This window comes from Salmo trutta, chromosome 14 (genome assembly GCF_901001165.1).
Source record: "Salmo trutta chromosome 14, fSalTru1.1, whole genome shotgun sequence".
Taxonomy (NCBI): Eukaryota; Metazoa; Chordata; class Actinopteri; order Salmoniformes; family Salmonidae; genus Salmo; species Salmo trutta.
In genome coordinates, this window is record NC_042970.1 from 84,544,615 (window position 1) to 84,562,011 (window position 17,397).

Below are 17,397 nucleotides of genomic sequence, written 5' to 3' on the forward strand. Positions count from 1 at the left end.
AACAGACTGGCTGATGATCTGGGTTTAGATTAGAATAGGGTCAAATTCTTCATTTACACACATGGTTAAAAGGCTCAGGACAACCTTAACACTACACTGTAAATCCAATCATTCACATTGGGTGCGGCAGGATGGCTGCAGGCAGTGGTTAGAGCATTGGGCCAGTAACCCGGAAGGTTGCTGGATCGAATCCCCGAGCTGACAAGGTAAAAATCTGTCGTTCTGCCAGGCAGTTAACCCACTGTTCCCCGGGCGCCGACGACGTCGATTTAAGGAAGCCCCCCACACCTCTGATTCTGATGGGTTGGGTTAAATGCGGAAGACATATTCCAGTTGAATACGTTCAGTTGTATAACTGACTAGGTATCCCCCTTTCCCTGATCAAAGTAGTATGTTGTTTAAAAGGGCGTTCGGCAGTTACTACATAGATTTTTGGACTTCTAAATGAACCTCTACCCACTAATACATGAAGAACATGACTTCTAAATGAACCTGTACCATTAATACATGAACACAACTTCTAAACGCCTCCATGAGCTTTTAGTTCAGTTGTCATTCCTTATCAGAACCAAAAATATAAGCTTGTTTTACTCCAATGTTTAAAACTATAATTTTGATATCATGGATGGTCAGTCCTTGCATCCATAGCTCTATGAATTTGAGTGGTTATATTTCTGCAGTCCCATCCCTTGGCTTTTTACCGAAACAGGAGCAGGCTTTGTCATTTCTGCTACTTTAAGGTATTGTCTTAATGTAACTCTGCATAATACAATCTTGTTGACCGTGATGACCATGAATCATCTAAAAGGTAGGAACAAGTGGGCTGTATGCATCAAGTGTAAATATACTGAACAAAAATATAAATGCAACATGCAACGATTTCGAAGATTTTATTGAGGTACAGTTCATATAAGGAAATCAGTGAATTTAAATAAATCCATAGATCAGGGCCGAATGAATTTCACATGACTGGGAATACAGATATGCATCTGTTGGTCACAGATACCTTAAAAGAAAGGTAGGGGTGTAGATCAGAAAACCAGTCCGTATCTGGTGTGACCTCCATTTGCCTCATGCAACGCAACACATCTCCTTCACATTGAGTTGATTAGGCTGTTGATTGTGGCCTGAGGAGTGTTGTCCCACTCCTCTTCAATGGCTGTGCCAAGTTGCTGGATATTGGCGGGAACTGGAACACGCTGTTGCACATGTCGATCCAGAGCATCCCAAACATGCTCAATGGGTGACATGTCTGGTGAATATGAAGGCCATGGAAGAACTTGAACATTTTCAGCTTCCGGGGAACTGTGAACAGATTCTTGCGACACGGGCCTTGCATTATGCTGAAACATGAGGTGATGGCAGCGGATGAATGGCACGACAATGGACCACAGGATCTCGTCACGGTATCTCTGCATACAAATTTCCATCGATAAAATGCAATTGTGTTCGTTGTCCATAGCTTATGCCAGCCCATACCATAACCCCACTTCCACCATGGGGGGTCTTTTTACAACTTTGACATTAAAAAAAGGAGATACCTAATCAGTTCTACAACTGAATGCCTTCAACTGAAATGTGTGGTGTTGTTACAAAACTGCACATTTAGAGTGGCTTTTTATTGTCCCCAGCACAAGGTGCATCGGTGTAATGATCATGCTGTTTAATCAGCTTCTTGATATGCCACACCTGTCAGGTGGATGGATTATCTTGGCAAAGGAGAAATGCTCACTAACAGGGATGTAAACAATTTTGTGCACAAAACTTAAGAGATTTAAGCTTTTTGTGCTTATGGAACATTTCTGGGATCTTTGATACTACCAAAGATTGTCTATTATATTGACAAGATATTTGAGTGACCGCTTTAACAATGGAAATGCATGTCCTCAAAGATAGAAGACAGGTGGGAGAAGTCGAGATCAGGTAGGAAGGGAAAGGGGGATACCTAGTCAATTGCACAACTGAATGCATTCAACCGAAATGTGTCTGGTGCATTTAACCCAACCCCTCTGAATTAGAGATGTGTGGGGACTTGCCTTAATCGACATCCACGTCCCGGGAGTAGTTGTTGTTGGGGGTTAACCGTCTTGCTCATCGGCAGAACGGCTGATTTTTCCACTTTGCCGGCTCTGGGACTCAAACCAGCGACATTTTGGTTGCTGGCCCAACCCTCTTAGCCAATGTCAGGGCAGATAAATGTGTGAACAACAGTCCATAGAGATAGATAGCAGATTCATCATTGTATCTGTGCCATTATAGTGTATGTGAGGGCATGGGCAGCGCCATTGATGCTATCTCCATTATGAAGTAGTTATTTTTTTGTTCTTCAATAGAGGACCGCTCCCAACTCATAGAAATCACCACCCAGTTGGCTACTTTAAAATGGTGGAAGCCCTCAATGGCAATGCTAAAATGGTTTATATCCATGATGCATAGGTCCCGTGTGGCTCAGTTGGTAGAGCATGGTGTTTGCAACGCCAGGGTTGTGGGTTCGATTCCCACGGGGACCAGTATGGAGAAAAAAATGTATGAAATGTATGCATTCACTACTATAAGTTGCTCTGGATAAGAGCGTCTGCTAAATGAGAAAAATGTAAATGAGTCTTCTATCACTATGACAACAGGCACAACTCCAATAAAAATGTTTTGCCATGTGCCGTCCATATCAGTACATTCATGAACAATTTAACCAAACCTCAAACTTCTATTTGATCAAATAAGCCTCACGTAGCAAATTAGAAAGTACATGTTTTGTTGACCAAATTCGACACTAATTGACCTCCAAACAAACATTTCTCACTTTATGGCCTTATTTTCGTGTACAAATTTTGGGCGGAGTAAACCTCTCACTTCGCCTCTTCCTCTCTGATACTACCATACTTGTGATTGATTGACCACTAGGTGGAGGGCTCACTCCACTAAAGGTGGAATTAATTGCATTTCTTCAAGGTAGAATTTACCATAATATGAGTTTATTATACGAGTATTAAGAACCTATAGTTTATAAGGTTATGTGATTTATAGAAGGTGAAATTATGCAATTGTTTATAATCTATCACAATAAATTATCCAGTCCATTGAGAGTGTGTGGTTACGCGACAATAGGGCAATTAATTGTGATGCTATGTATGGCCATTTATGCAGACCAGTGTATATTGGGAAATGGTCTATAATATTTTTCAGTGTTTGAAGTTATTGCATGGTATTGCATGTTCCGGGAGACAGGTAGGGAGAGGACAGGGGGATTCGTTCGTGGAGAGGTGACATTCCTCCGAACGACGTCCTGACGTTCCCCTTGCGTCTGACGTCACTGACGTCGAACGGGGCTGTTTGTTCTGGATTCAGGGGTGAGGAAGACCTGCGCGCGCTGACAACCGACAGAAGAAGGTAAATAAACGTGTTTTGGGGGTGTCTCTCCACCGATACCGGTATGGTAAACGAAGGCATTCAATCTCAGGAATCCGATAAAACACTCAGAACCACACCACTCGGTGCAGTATTTCGGTTGGTGTCAGTGCGCGAGGTGCCTAGCGGGGCATGGGCTGTCTTGTCACAGGCCTGTCGCCGGTGCGGGCGCACGGGAAGATGAATATTCTCAGTATTTACGTTACCTGATTTGCAGTTTATTGCACATCTTGTGTTTTCGTTCTCTGTGCTCCTTGGTGGTATATTAACGGTGTTTTTCAGGGGCATGGGCACTCCCTGTTGTCATTGCGCACGGTAGCTGGGGACGGTAGCAGGCAAACGTTAGTAGCTAGCTAGGTTGTTTGTTTGTAGCCCCGTAGGCCGTATTCTTGACAGAAGTTACGCCTGGTTTGGGGCGTAGTTTACGCTCCGTGGCGCTGAAAGCACGTGAAATACGACGTAGGTTTATTTCTAGAATAACGACACAGTCCAAGTTGTATTCTGAAAGGGTGTTTACGTACGGAGCTGTCAGAAAAATGCTGACCGCTATCATGACTAGCTGTTGTATTTCTAGACCAGGCGTCCCAAACTTTTGCATGTTTTAAGCTTATTACCTGCAATTCTACACATGTTGTCATGGCGTGCAAAGACTATTTTGCAGTTGTAAAGCACATTTCTTGCCATTCTATACATTTTGCCGTATCTAATGTGTATTCATGTGATATTTGAGTGACAAAAAAATGACTATGGGCTAAAAAATCTATATAAAAAAAACGTTAGCTGACATGGGCTACTTGATCTGGACATTTCTGACAAGTTATAAATAGTTCTCTAAGGGCTGTAATGACTAACACGACAAGAGGAACTGATGATGTACTACCCAATTTAGAGATTACAATTTTCAAGAGTAAGTTTTTAAAGCTGGATGAGTTTCTAAAATAAGAAAAACCTGTGGCGACCCCTCCACAGTTGGGGAACCACTGCACTAGACAACTTAACCTAATCATCTGCTATGCATATTGCGTCTCTAGAAATAGTTTTATTTGAATAAAAGACAGACGTAAGAGACAAGCAGCGCCATTTTATATATTTACTCGTTGTTTTGGAACCTTATATTCAGGGTGTTTTGACTTTGCATGATCATTGTTCTCACTTCATTATCTAGTCTGATTAATCAGGCTGTAATATACAATTAATTGGTATAGCTAGACAGCCTTAGACATTTGTGTGAAATTGTGGAAATATTCCTTATGAGACAAAATGTTATATGAAATTACATTTTAACTTACTCTACCTGTTGTCTGTGCGGGTTGTCCTTCTGCTGCTTGAAATTTGAGACAAACTATCCACAGGAAAGTATTGTTTACCCAACTTATTAGAGAGCCCATAGGTACCAAGATTAAGTTAGTTTTATATTGGATATTCAGATTTAAATCTTTTAAAAAATAAAACAAAGCCATGGATTGTTCTCCATCCTACCTTGACTCAGAATATAGCCTTCAATTTTCATTGGCATGGCATGCTTGGTTCAATAGCTATTGATGAGAGAACTGAATATCCAATGTAAAACTAATTTTACCAAAGAACTGAGTTTTACATGTACAATCTTTACCATGGTACCAACCATATACTGAACCTAAAAAGTCAGTTAAACAGTCATTTCCTGTGGATATTTTGTCTCTGCACAGACAACCGGTAGAGTAAGTTTAAATGCAATTTTATTCAACATCCTGAAACATTTACACAGGATTTTTCACACAAATGTCTTAGGCTGTTTATACCAATTCATCGTGTATTACAGCCTGATTAATCAGACTATTGGTTATCTAGCTAGCTAAAACTCTTTAAAGTTAATGTTATTTGAGGGTAGAGGCCTATATGGTCTGGAGAAATGTGCGTAGCTAAAATGACGCACTTGCTGTGCGCGTTGCTTTGAGATTGGGCTCCAATGTTTTGACAGCGTCGGGTTAGTTGTCAATTATCGTGTGTGTGTTTTCCTCCAATAACATAAGCAGTAAAACATTATGCTTTACCCCACAGGTGTCAGTCAGTCCACGGAGGACCGAGTGTCTGTGGGTTTTTGCTCCTCCCTTGTACTTGATTGATGAATTAAGGTCACTGATTAGTAAGGAACTCACCTGGTTGTCTAGGTCTTAATTGAAAGGAAAAAACAAAAACCAGCAGACACTAGGCTCTCCATGGAATGAGTTTGACTCCCCTGCTTTACCCTGTCTGTCTCTCTCTGGTATGGGTAGAGACTTAGACAAAGGCTCTCATTCACACTGATTGTTAGTCACATGGAGACATGACTACATGTTTTCACTGTCTGTTTCATCACAACAGACAGACGCTCTGCATCTTCTTGTCTTTGCATATGCAAACATACAGTGCAGTCAGAAAGTATTCAGACCCCTTGACTTTTTCCACATTTTGTTACGTTACAGCCTTTTTCAAAAATGGATTAAATATTTCTTTCTCCTCATCAATCTAAACACAATACCCCATAATGACAAAGCAAAAACAGGTTTTTAGAAATGTTAGCAAATTGATCAAAACAACTGAAATATCACATTATTCAGACCCTTTACTCAGTACGTTGTTGAAGCACCTTCGGCAGCGATTACAGCCTTGAATCTTCTTGGGTATGACGCTACAAGCTTGGCACACCTGTATTTGGGGAGTTTCTCCCATTCTTCTCTGCAGATCTTCTCAAGCTCTGTCAGGTTGGATGGGAGCGTCACTGCACATTTATTTTCAGGTCTTTCCAGAGATTTCCGATCGGGTTCAAGTCTGGGCTCTGGCTGGGCCACTCAAGGACATTCAAAGACTTGTCCCAAAGCCACTCCTGCATTGTCTTGGCTGTGTGCTTAGGGTCGTTCACCCCAATCTGAGGTCCTAAGCGCTCTGGAGCAGGTTTTCATCAAGGAGCTCTCTGTACTTTGCTCCATTCATCTTTACCTCATTCCTGACTAGTCTCCCATTCCCTGCCGCTGAAAAACATTCCCACAGCATGATGCTGCCACCACCATGCTTCACCATAGGGATGGTGCCAGGTTTCCTCAAGATGTGACGCCTGGCATTCAGGCCTAAGAGTTCAATCTTGGTTTCATCAGACCAGAGAATCTTGTTTCTCATGGTCTGAGAGTTCTTTAGGTGCCTTTTGGCAAACTCCAACCGGGCTGTCATGAGCCTTTTACTGAGGAGTGGCTTCTGTCTGACCACTCTACCATAAAGGCCTGACTGGTAGGATGCTGCAGACATGGTTGTCCTTCTAGAAGGTTCTCCCAGGTTCTCCCACAGAGGAACTCAGGAGCTCTGTTAGAGTGACCATCGGGATCTTGGTCACCTCGCTGACCAAGGCCCTTCTCCCCCGATTGCTCAGTTTGCCTGGGCGGACAGCTCTAGGAAGAGTCTTGGTGGTTCCAAACTTCTTACATTTAAGAATGATGGAGGCCACTGTGTTCTTGGGGATCGTCAATGCTGCAGAAAGGTTTTGGTACCCTTCCCCAGATCTGTGCCTCAACATAATCCTGTCTCTGAGTTCTATGGACAATTCCTTCGACCTCGTGGCTTGGTTTTTGCTTTGACATGCACTGTCAGCTGTGGGACTTTATATAGACAGGTGTGTGCCTTTCCAAATCATGTCCAATCAATTGAATTTACCACAGGACAATCAATGGAAACCTGAGCTCAATTTCGAGTCTCATAGCAAAGGGTCTGACTACTTAAGTAAATAAGGTATTTCTGTAAAGAAAAATATTTTATACAAATTGTCTAAAAACCTGTAAGCTTTGTCATTATGAGGTATTGTGTGTAGGTTGCCGAGGACATTTTTTAACTAAATGTGGAAAAGTCAAGGGGTCTGAATACTTCCCAAAATGCACTGTACACAATGCCTTCTAGACACACCACACACACTGCTGACGTACAGTCACACTACAACCCTTCTCTTCTCTATATTCTCTCTCTCCCCCCACCAGTGTTGTGATTCCTTGTCCTTCTACAGCTCTGTCTCAGACCCCCCTCTACTCCCCACGTCAACCAACCAACCAACCAACCAACCAACCAACCGAAGACTGGTTGGTCTCTCTGTTTCTCTCTCTCCACCAGTGTTGTGATTCCTTGTCCTTCTACAGCTCTCTCTCTCTCATACCCCCTCTACCCCCCTCGTCAACCAACCAACCAACCAAAGGAAGACTAGCCCCTCTCTCCTGCCCCCCTCCAGGTCACTACTCCACCCCTCTCGTCAACCAACCAACCAAAGGAAGACCAGCCCCTCTCTCCTGCCTCCCTCCAGGTCACTACTCCACCCCTCTCGTCAACCAACCAACCAACCAACCAAAGGAAGACTAGCCCCTCTCTCCTGCCCCCCTCCAGGTCACTACTCCACCCCTCCATTCTGAGAGATATGACACTCCCTCTGGACTAGACCAAGCCTGCACCACAACAGACAAACATGTAAGTCCAGCTGTAAGCTAGCAGCTTGTGTGTGTGTGTGTGTTCTAGACTAATGAACAACCTACCAGGACTAAACATCATCATTAGGGAAAGGGGGATACCTAGTCAGTTGCACAACTAAATGCATTCCAAAAAAATGTGTCTTCTGTATTTTAACCGAACCCCTCTGAATCAGCTCTGGATTGAAACCTGTCTTAAAGGTTGGTATGTGTATTTATGTCAGGCTAATGAATAAACTACTACTACACATAATCATTAGATAGTGATGGGGGGGGGGGGGACTGATGCAGTTACATATTTTTTAAGATGTATCCTAACGTTTTGGCAATATCGTAATATTATTTTTGCGCTAGTTGGTTGTGCTTGCACTAAAACTGCAGTATTTTTCCTTCATAGCTTGTTTTCCTTCATAGCTCCTGAGAATCACTATTTATTTATTTCACCTTTATTTAACCAGGTAGGCAAGTTGAGAACAAGTTCTCATTTACAATTGCGACCTGGCCAAGATAAAGCAAAGCAGTTCGACACATACAACAACACAGAGTTACACATGGAATAAACAAACATACAATCAATAATACAGTAGGAAAATGTGTCTATATACAATGTGAGCAAATGAGGTGAGATAAGGGAGGTAAAGGCAAAAAAGGCCATGATGGCAAAGTAAATACAATATAGCAAGTAAAACACTGGAATGGTAGATTTGCAGTGGAAGAAAGTGCAAAGTAGAAATACAAATAATGGGGTGCAAAGGAGCAAAATAAATACAGTAGGGGAAGAGGTAGTTGTATGGGCTAAATTATAGATGGGCTATGTACAGGTGCAGTGATCTGTGAGCTGCTCTGACAACTGGTGCTTAAAGCTAGTGAGGGAGATGTGTTTCCAGTTTCAGAGATTTTTGTAGTTCGTTCCAGTCATTGGCAGCAGAGAACTGGAAGAAGAGGCAGCCAAAGTAGGAATTGGCTTTGGGGGTGACCAGAGATATATATATATATATATATATACACCTGCTGGAGCGCGTGCTACAGGTGGGTGCTGCTATGGTGACCAGTGAGCGGAGATAAGGGGGGACTTTACCTAGCAGGGTCTTGTAGATGACCTGGAGCCAGTGGGTTTGGCGACGAGTATGAAGCGAGGGCCAGCCAACGAGAGCGTACAGGTCGCAGTGGTGGGTAGTATATGGGGATTTGGTGACAAAACGGATGGCACTGTGATAGACTGCATCCAGTTTATTGAGTAGGGTATTGAAGGCTATTTTGTAAATGACGTCGCCGAAGTCGAGGATCGGTAGGATGGTCAGTTTTACGAGGGTATGTTTGGCAGCATGAGTGAAGGATGCTTTGTTGCGAAATAGAAAGCCAATTCTAGATTTAACTTTGGATTGGAGATGTGTGATGTGAGTCTGGAAGGAGAGCTTACAGTCTAACCAGACACCTAGGTATTTGTAGTTGTCCACATATTCTAAGTCAGATCCGTCCAGACTAGTGATGCTGGACGGGCGGGCAGGTGCAGGCAGCGATCAGTTGAAGAGCATGCATTTAGTTTTACTTGTATTTAAGAGCAGTTGGAGGCCACGGAAGGAGAGTTGTATGGCATTGAAGCTCGTCTGGAGGGTTGTTAACATAGTGTCCAAAGAAGGGCCAGAAGTATACAGAATAGAGGTCGACCGATTATGATTTTTCAACGCCGATACCGATTATTGGAGGATCAAAGCCCGCCGATACCGATTAATCGGCCGATTATTGTGATTTTTTTTTTGTTGTAATAATGACAATTACAACAATACTGAATGAACACTTATTTTAACTTAATATAATACATCAATAAAATCAATTTAGCCTCAAATAAATAATTAAACATGTTCAATTTGGTTTAAATAGTGCAAAACAAAGTGTTGGAGAAGAAAGTAAAAGTGCAATATGTGCTATGTAAGAAAGCTAATGTTTAAGTGCCTTGCTCAGAACATGGGAACATATGAAAGCTAGTGGTTCCTTTTAATAGAGTCTTCAATATTCCCAGGTAAGAAGTTTTAGGTTGTAGTTATTAGAGGAATTATAGGACTATTTCTCTATACGATTTGTATTTCATATACCTTTGACTATTGGATGTTCTTATAAGCACTTTAGTATTGCCAGTGTAACAGTATAGCTTCCGTCCCTCTCCTCGCTCCTACCTGGGCTCGAACCAGGAACACATCGACAACAGCCACCCTCGAAGCAGCGTTACCCATGCAGAGGAAGGGAAACAACTACTCCAAGTCTCAGAGCGAGTGACGTTTAGCTAGCCATTTCACATCGGTTACACCAGCCTCATCTTGGGAGTTGATAGGCTTGAAGGGGTGGAACGTTCCAACAGGAATCTGTTCCAAAAAACGTAAAGTAAAAGGTTGCCAAGCAACAACGCATACAAAGTAGCAACGCATCCAAACCTAGCTAACTAGCTGCCGAATAGGCATCAACTCACCACGTAGCTTATTCTTAATGTTTGTCCATAGGCAAACAGACATGTGAGGACAGACATTTTTCGGAATAAATGTGATGAGTGAAAAACGCAATGAAATAGACCACTCCCTACCCGGTATCTTATTCTGCCGCTATACAACTTTGTATGTGTTGTTTTTTGGAAACCTTGTTATTTACGAAGTTTTTGGAATAGATTCCTGTTGGAACGTTCCACAAATTATACCCACCCAGGTTGAAGTCATAAACAGCGCAATGCTTGAAGCACAGCGGAGGGCTGTTTGAATGAATGCTTACGAGCCTGCTGCTGCCTACCACCACTGTCAGACTGCTCTGTCAAATCATAGACTTAAATATAATATAATAAACACACAAATACAAGCCTTAGGTCATTAATATGGTCGAATCCGGAAACTATCATCTCGAAAACAAAAGTTTTCTTTCAGTGACATACGGAACCGTTCCGTATTTTATCTAACGGGTGGCTAAGTCTAAATATTCCTGTTAGGCATTGATGTTTATGGTTAGGTACATTGGTGCAACGACAGTACTTTTTTCACAAATGCGCTTGTTAAATCAACACCCGTTTGTCGAAGTAGGCTGTGATTCAATGAAAATTAACAGGCACCGCATCGATTATATGCAACGCAGGACACGTTAGATAAACTGGTAATATCATCAACCATGTGTAGTTAACTAGTGATTATGTTAAGATTGATAGTTTTTTATAAGTCTAATGCTAGCTAGCAACTTACCTTTGCTTCTTGCTGCCCTCGCGTAACAGGTAGTCAGCCTGTTAATCCTTGTGGAGTGCAATGTAAGGCAGGTGGTTAGAGCGTTGGACTGGTAACCGAAGGTTGCAAAAACGAATCCCCCCTGAACAAGGCAGTTAACCCTCGTTTTTAGGCCGTGATTGTAAATAAGAATGTGTTCTTAATCTGACTTGCCTTGTTAAATAAATGTGTAAAAAATAAAAAAAATCGGTGGCCAAAAATACAGATTGCCGATTGTTATGAAAACTTGAAATCGGCCCTAATTAATCGGCCAGTCCGATTAATCGGTCGACCTCTAATATGGAATGGTGTCGTCTGCATAGAGGTGGATCAGAGACTCACCAGCAGCAAGAGCGACATCATTGATGTATACAGAGAAAAGAGTTGGCCCAAGAATTGAACCATGTGGCACGCCCATAGAGACTATCAGAGGCCCGGACAGCAGGCCATCCGATTTGACACATTGAACTCTATCAGAGAAGTAGTTGGTGAACCAGGCGAGGCAATCGTTTGAGAAACCAAGGCTACTGAGTCTGCCGATGAGGATGTGGTGATTGACAGAGTCGAAAGCCTTGGCCAGGTCAATGAATACGGCAGCACAGTATTGTTTCTTATCGATGGCGGTTACGATATCGTTTAGGACCTTGAACGTGGCTGAGGTGCACCCATGACCAGCTCTGAGACCAGATTGCATCGCGGAGAAGGTGCGGTGGGATTCGAAATGGTCGGTAATCTGTTTGTTGACTTGGCTTTCGAAGACCTTAGAAAGGCAGGGTAGGATAGATATAGGTCTGTAGCAGTTTGGGTCAAGAGTGCTCCCTCCTTTGAAGAGGGGGATAACAGCAGCTGCTTTCCAATCTATGGGAATCTCAGACGACACGAAAGAGAGGTTGAACAGGCTAGTAATAGGGGTTGCAATATTTTCGGCAGATAATTTTTTAAAGAAAGGGTCCAGATTGTCTAACCCGGCTGATTTGTATGGGTCCAGATTTTGCAGCTCTTTCACAACATCAGCTGACTGGATTTGGGATAAGGAGAAATGGGCGAGTAGCTGTGGGGGGTGCAGTGATGTTGACCGCGGTAGGGGTAGCCAGGTGGAAAGCATGGCCAGCCGTAGAAAAATGCTTATTGAAATTCTCATTTATAGTGGATTTTTCAGAGGTGACAGAGTTTCCTATCCTCAGTGCAGTGGGCAGCTGGGACGAGGTGTTCTTATTCTCCATGGACTTTACAGTGTCCCAGAATCTTTTTGAGTTTGTGTTGCAGGAAGCAAATTTCTGCTTGAAAAAGTACATATAGTACATATAAAGTACACAATACATATAGAATCCTGAGAATCACAATACATATAGAATCCAGAGAATCACAATACGTATAGAATCCTGAGAGTCACAATACGTATAGAATCACAATACGTATAGAATCCTGAGAATATCAGTATACGATATCACGATACGATATATCTTGAGGTTCTTGGCCATTTCCAGCCCTAATTTAACTACTACTACACATCATCATTAGATAGTTAGTTGGTAGACGTGTTAGTAAACTAGATATCTAGTCTCAAAGGACTTCCCTGATGAAATGAGGATGTATTGTTTTATGTTGGGGTTTTGGTTCTATTTTTAGTCTTTATTTAACTAGGCAAGTCAGTTAAGAACAAATACTTATTTACAATGACGGCCTACCGGGGAACAGTGGGTCAGCTGCATTGTTCAGGGGCAGAACGAAAAAAGGGAGGGAGGGGGAGGGAGGGAGGGAGGGAGGGAGAGGGAGGGAGGGAGGGAGGGGGAGGGAGGGAGGGAGGGAGGGAGAGAGAGGGAGGGAGGGAGGGAGGGAGGGAGAGGGAGGGAGGGGGAGGGAGGGAGAGGGAGGGAGAGGGAGGGGAAAATAAAAGAAAGATCTAGAATGAGATTCCTCTCTCGTTATTCCATCCCCTCCTTTCCCCTCTATCTCTTTCTGTCTCACTGTTTCCTTCCTTCCATCCTTTTCTTTCTGTGCTCTGGGATCATGGAGAGAGGGAGGGCAGGAGGAATAGAAGGAGAGAGGGAGGGCAGGAGGAATAGAAGGAGAGAGGGAGGGCAGGAGGAATAGAAGGAGAGAGGGAGGGCAGGAGGAATAGAAGGAGAGATGTGGTCTTTCTCTTTCTGTCTCACTGTTGGAACTGGAACCAGCTCGTCTTCAGACTCTTCCGTTCATAAAGCAGCGGTCCCCAACCCCCGGGCCGCGGACCAGTACCGGCCGTGGGTCATTTGGTACTGGGCCGCAGAGAAAGAATAAATAACTTACATTATTTCCGTTTTATTTATTATCTGAGTCTGAACTATGTTTTATTTTGAAAAATGACCGTATTCCCTCTGTTACATCCGTTTATGACTCACTCTTGACGCTTATCTCGGTCACGTGATACGTTGGATTTGTGGGGACGGCGCGTGAACAGAGGTATATTTGACATGTTTCAAACATTCGTGGGGATTTTGGAAGAGACTGAGCCCGAGCCTTCATTGTCCCAGCTGGTGCACGATCACCTGTCTTTGCTTTTAAAAGAGTTTGAGCGCTACTTCCCAACCACAAAAGACCCACGAACTGCCAAGGAATGGATCCGCGACCCATTTGTCAACAAACCAGGTGAATCCAGCATGTCTATGCAAGAAGAAGATCAATTGCTGGAGATCGCAAATGACGGCGGCCTTAAAAGTATGTTCGAGACAACGATTCTGCCGGTGTTCTGGATTAAAGTCACGGCAGAATACCCTGAGATCGCCACAACAGCACTGAAAACCCTGTTGCCATTTCTGACATCCTATTTGTGTGAAGCGGGATTTTCTGCAGTGACAGCAACCAAAACTAAATTACGGAGTAGACTGGACATAAGCAACGCACTTCGGGTGTCATTGTCTCCCATTACCCCTAGATGGGACCGTCTCGTTGCAGAGAAACAAGCTCAGGGCTCCCACTGATTTAGCGTTATGGTGAGTTGTATTTTTCATGCACTTTATATTTGTTTTTGTGTTGTATCTTATTTTTAAGGCATGTTTAAACGTTACCATAGCGACCAGAGAGTGTTAGGGGGCAGAGAGGATGTTACTCATGTTATGTTGTTGGTGCGATGTTACGAGGACGCTGCTAATAAAGTTGCATACGAGTATACAGTGGATTCACGTTTATTATATTTAAAAAATACCACAGTTTTTATGCCGGTCGTATCATTTTATTTTGTGTATTTATCCGCCACACCTTAAAGGCCGGTCCGTGAAAATATTGTCTGACATTAAACCGGTCCGTGGCCCAAAAAAGGTTGGGGACCGCTGTCATAAAGAACACGAGGAATCCTTTCCCCTGCTCTTCTCTTCTGTTCCTAAAGAACACGAGGAATCCTTTCCCCTGCTCTTCACTCTTCTGTTCCTAAAGAACACGAGGAATCCTTTCCCCTGCTCTTCACTCTTCTGTTCCTAAAGAACACGAGGAATCCTTTCCCCTGCTCTTCACTCTTCTGTTCCTAAAGAACACGAGGAATCCTTTCCCCTGCTCTTCTCTTCTGTTCCTAAAGAACACGAGGAATCCTTTCCCCTGCTCTTCACTCTTCTGTTCCTAAAGAACACGAGGAATCCTTTCCCCTGCTCTTCACTCTTCTGTTCCTAAAGAACACGAGGAATCCTTTCCCTTGCTCTTCACTCTTCTGTTCCTAAAGAACACGAGGAATCCTTTCCCCTGCTCTTCACTCTTCTGTTCCTAAAGAACACGAGGAATCCTTTCCCCTGCTCTTCTCTTCTGTTCCTAAAGAACACGAGGAATCCTTTCCCCTGCTCTTCACTCTTCTGTTCCTAAAGAACATGAGGAATCCTTTCCCCTGCTCTTCACTCTTCTGTTCCTAAAGAACACGAGGAATCCTTTCCCCTGCTCTTCTCTTCTGTTCCTAAAGAACACGAGGAATCCTTTCCCCTGCTCTTCACTCTTCTGTTCCTAAAGAACACGAGGAATCCTTTCCCCTGCTCTTCACTCTTCTGTTCCTAAAGAACACGAGGAATCCTTTCCCCTGCTCTTCACTCTTCTGTTCCTAAAGAACACGAGGAATCCTTTCCCCTGCTCTTCACTCTTCTGTTCCTAAAGAACACAAGGAATCCTTTCCCCTGCTCTTCCAGAACTCTACTGATTAGTGAATTCCTGTTAGTCTGAATTACTTCTGACTCTCTCTTGACCGTGTGTGCGTGTGTGTGTTTGTGTGTGTGTGTGTGTGTGTGTGTGTTGGGATTGTTTGGAGGTTTGTTTAAGACTTTTTTTCTATGGACTTTAAGATGCAGTCTAGATCTAAGTCTGCTGGACTTCCAGACACGGTATCTCTTACTGGAGAAAATGGCATACTACTGTGTTACTGTGAGGAGGTAACTCTCTCACACACACACACCCTCACTCACGTGGTTGTCCTTGACTGTTGTCTGTCCTTTTCTGCAGTCTCTTCCCGGTTTCCACCTGTGCGTTATCTTGGTTTCCATGTGCTTGTAAACTCTTGTTTTTGTTATGGAGTACTAGCATGAAGTATTAGGTCAGTGTTCTGGTGATGTCAGAGGGTGGCTTAACTCTCTGTCAGTGGTCTGGTGATGTCAGAGGGTGGCTTAACTCTCTCTCTGTCAGTGGTCTGGTGATGTCAGAGGGTGGCTTAACTCTCTCTGTCAGTGGTCTGGTGATGTCAGAGGGTGGCTTAACTCTCTCTCTGTCAGTGGTCTGGTGATGTCAGAGGGTGGCTTAACTCTCTCTCTGTCAGTGTTCTGGCGATGTCAGAGGGTGGCTTAACTCTCTCTCTCTGTCAGTGTTCTGGTGATGTCAGAGGATGGCTTAACTCTCTCTGTCAGTGTTCTGGTGATGTACTCTATACTCCTCTGTAAACTGTCCATCGCTGTATACGTGACGCAAGATCCACTGATTGATGCTTATTTCTAAAATCCTCTTAGGCCTCACTCCCCTTTATCAACCGTGTTGTTGTTGTGTTGCTACAGTGCTGTGTTGTTGTGTTGCTACAGTGCTGTGTTGTTGTGTTGCTGCAGTGCTGTGTTGCTGCTGTGCTGTGTTGTCGTGTTGCTACAGTGCTGTGTTGTGTTGTGTTGCTGCCGTGCTGTGTTGTTGTGTTGCTACAGTGCTGTGTTGCTGTGTTGTGTTGCTGCCCTGCTGTGTTGTTGTGTTGCTACAGTGCTGTGTTGCTGTGTTGTGTTGCTGCCGTGCTGTGTTACTGTGTTGTGTTGCTGCCGTGCTGTGTTGCTGTGTTGTGTTGCTGCCGTGCTGTGTTGTTGTGTTGCTACAGTGCTGTGTTGCTGCTGTGTTGTCGTGTGGTGTTGCTACAGTGCTGTGTTGCTGTGTTGTGTTGCTGCCGTGCTGTGTTGTTGTGTTGCTACAGTGCTGTGTTGCTGCTGTGTTGTCGTGTTGTGTTGCTACAGTGCTGTGTTGCTGCTGTGTTGTCGTGTTGTGTTGCTACAGTGCTGTGTTGTTGTGTTGCTACAGTGCTGTGTTGTTGTCTTAGGTCTCTCTTTATGTAGTGTTGTGGTGTCTCTCTTGTTTTGTCCAAATGTTTATTTTGAATCCCAGCCCCCGGCCCTGCAGGGGGCCTTTTGCCTCTTGGTAGGCCGTCTTTGTGAATAAGAAGTGGTTCTTAATTGACTTGCCTCGTTAAATCAAATCATGTTAGAGGACCTTTAACCTTTTATCTGTTAGACTGTGTGTATGTGTGTTAGGGCTGTGTGTGTGTGTGTGTGTGTGTGTGTGTGTGTGTGTGTGACTGTAGGTGTGTGTTGTTTGGGGAAGTCCAGTTTGGTGGTTAGTTTGGGCAGCCAGTGTGTGCAGGGGTCGGTATATAGATCTGTGTGTGTGTTGGTAAGTTTGGGAAAGTCCAGTTCTGTTGATTAGTCAGTGACACAGTAGGCTGATATGCTTGTGTGTGCAGGGGTCAGTGTATAGGACTGTGTTTATGTAGCTGTATGTACGTAGTGGGGTCTGTGTATAGGACTGTGTTTATGTAGCTGTATGTACGTAGTGGGGTCTGTGTATAGGACTGTGTTTATGTAGCTGTATGTACGTAGTGGGGTCGGTGTATAGGACTGTGTGTTTATGTAGCTGTATGTGCGTAGTGGGGTCGGTGTATAGGACTGTGTGTACATAGTGGGGTCGGTGTATAGGACTGTGTTCATGTAGCTGTATGTACGTAGTGGGGTCAGTGTATAGGACTGTGTTTATGTAGCTGTATGTACGTAGTGGGGTCGGTGTATAGGACTGTGTTTATGTAGCTGTATGTACGTAGTGGGGTCGGTGTATAG

At 43.7% G+C, this 17,397-nt stretch overlaps 1 protein-coding gene and 1 non-coding gene across 2 annotated transcripts in view; both read left to right on the plus strand.

Moving 5' to 3' along the window:
• The first annotated feature begins 2,435 nt into the window (after positions 1 to 2,435).
• trnaa-ugc (transfer RNA alanine (anticodon UGC)) lies at positions 2,436 to 2,510 on the plus strand. The gene has a single exon. It is a non-coding gene; the product is annotated as a tRNA-Ala (tRNA).
• Positions 2,511 to 3,284: 774 nt separating this feature from the next.
• LOC115147919 (bromodomain-containing protein 4) overlaps positions 3,285 to 17,397 on the plus strand; it is a 38,218-nt gene continuing 24,105 nt past the window's right edge. The window contains exons 1-2 of the mRNA XM_029690169.1: positions 3,285 to 3,387; positions 7,631 to 7,863. The gene's annotated coding sequence lies outside the window, so the exon portion shown is untranslated. The remainder of the gene's footprint in view (positions 3,388 to 7,630; positions 7,864 to 17,397) is intronic.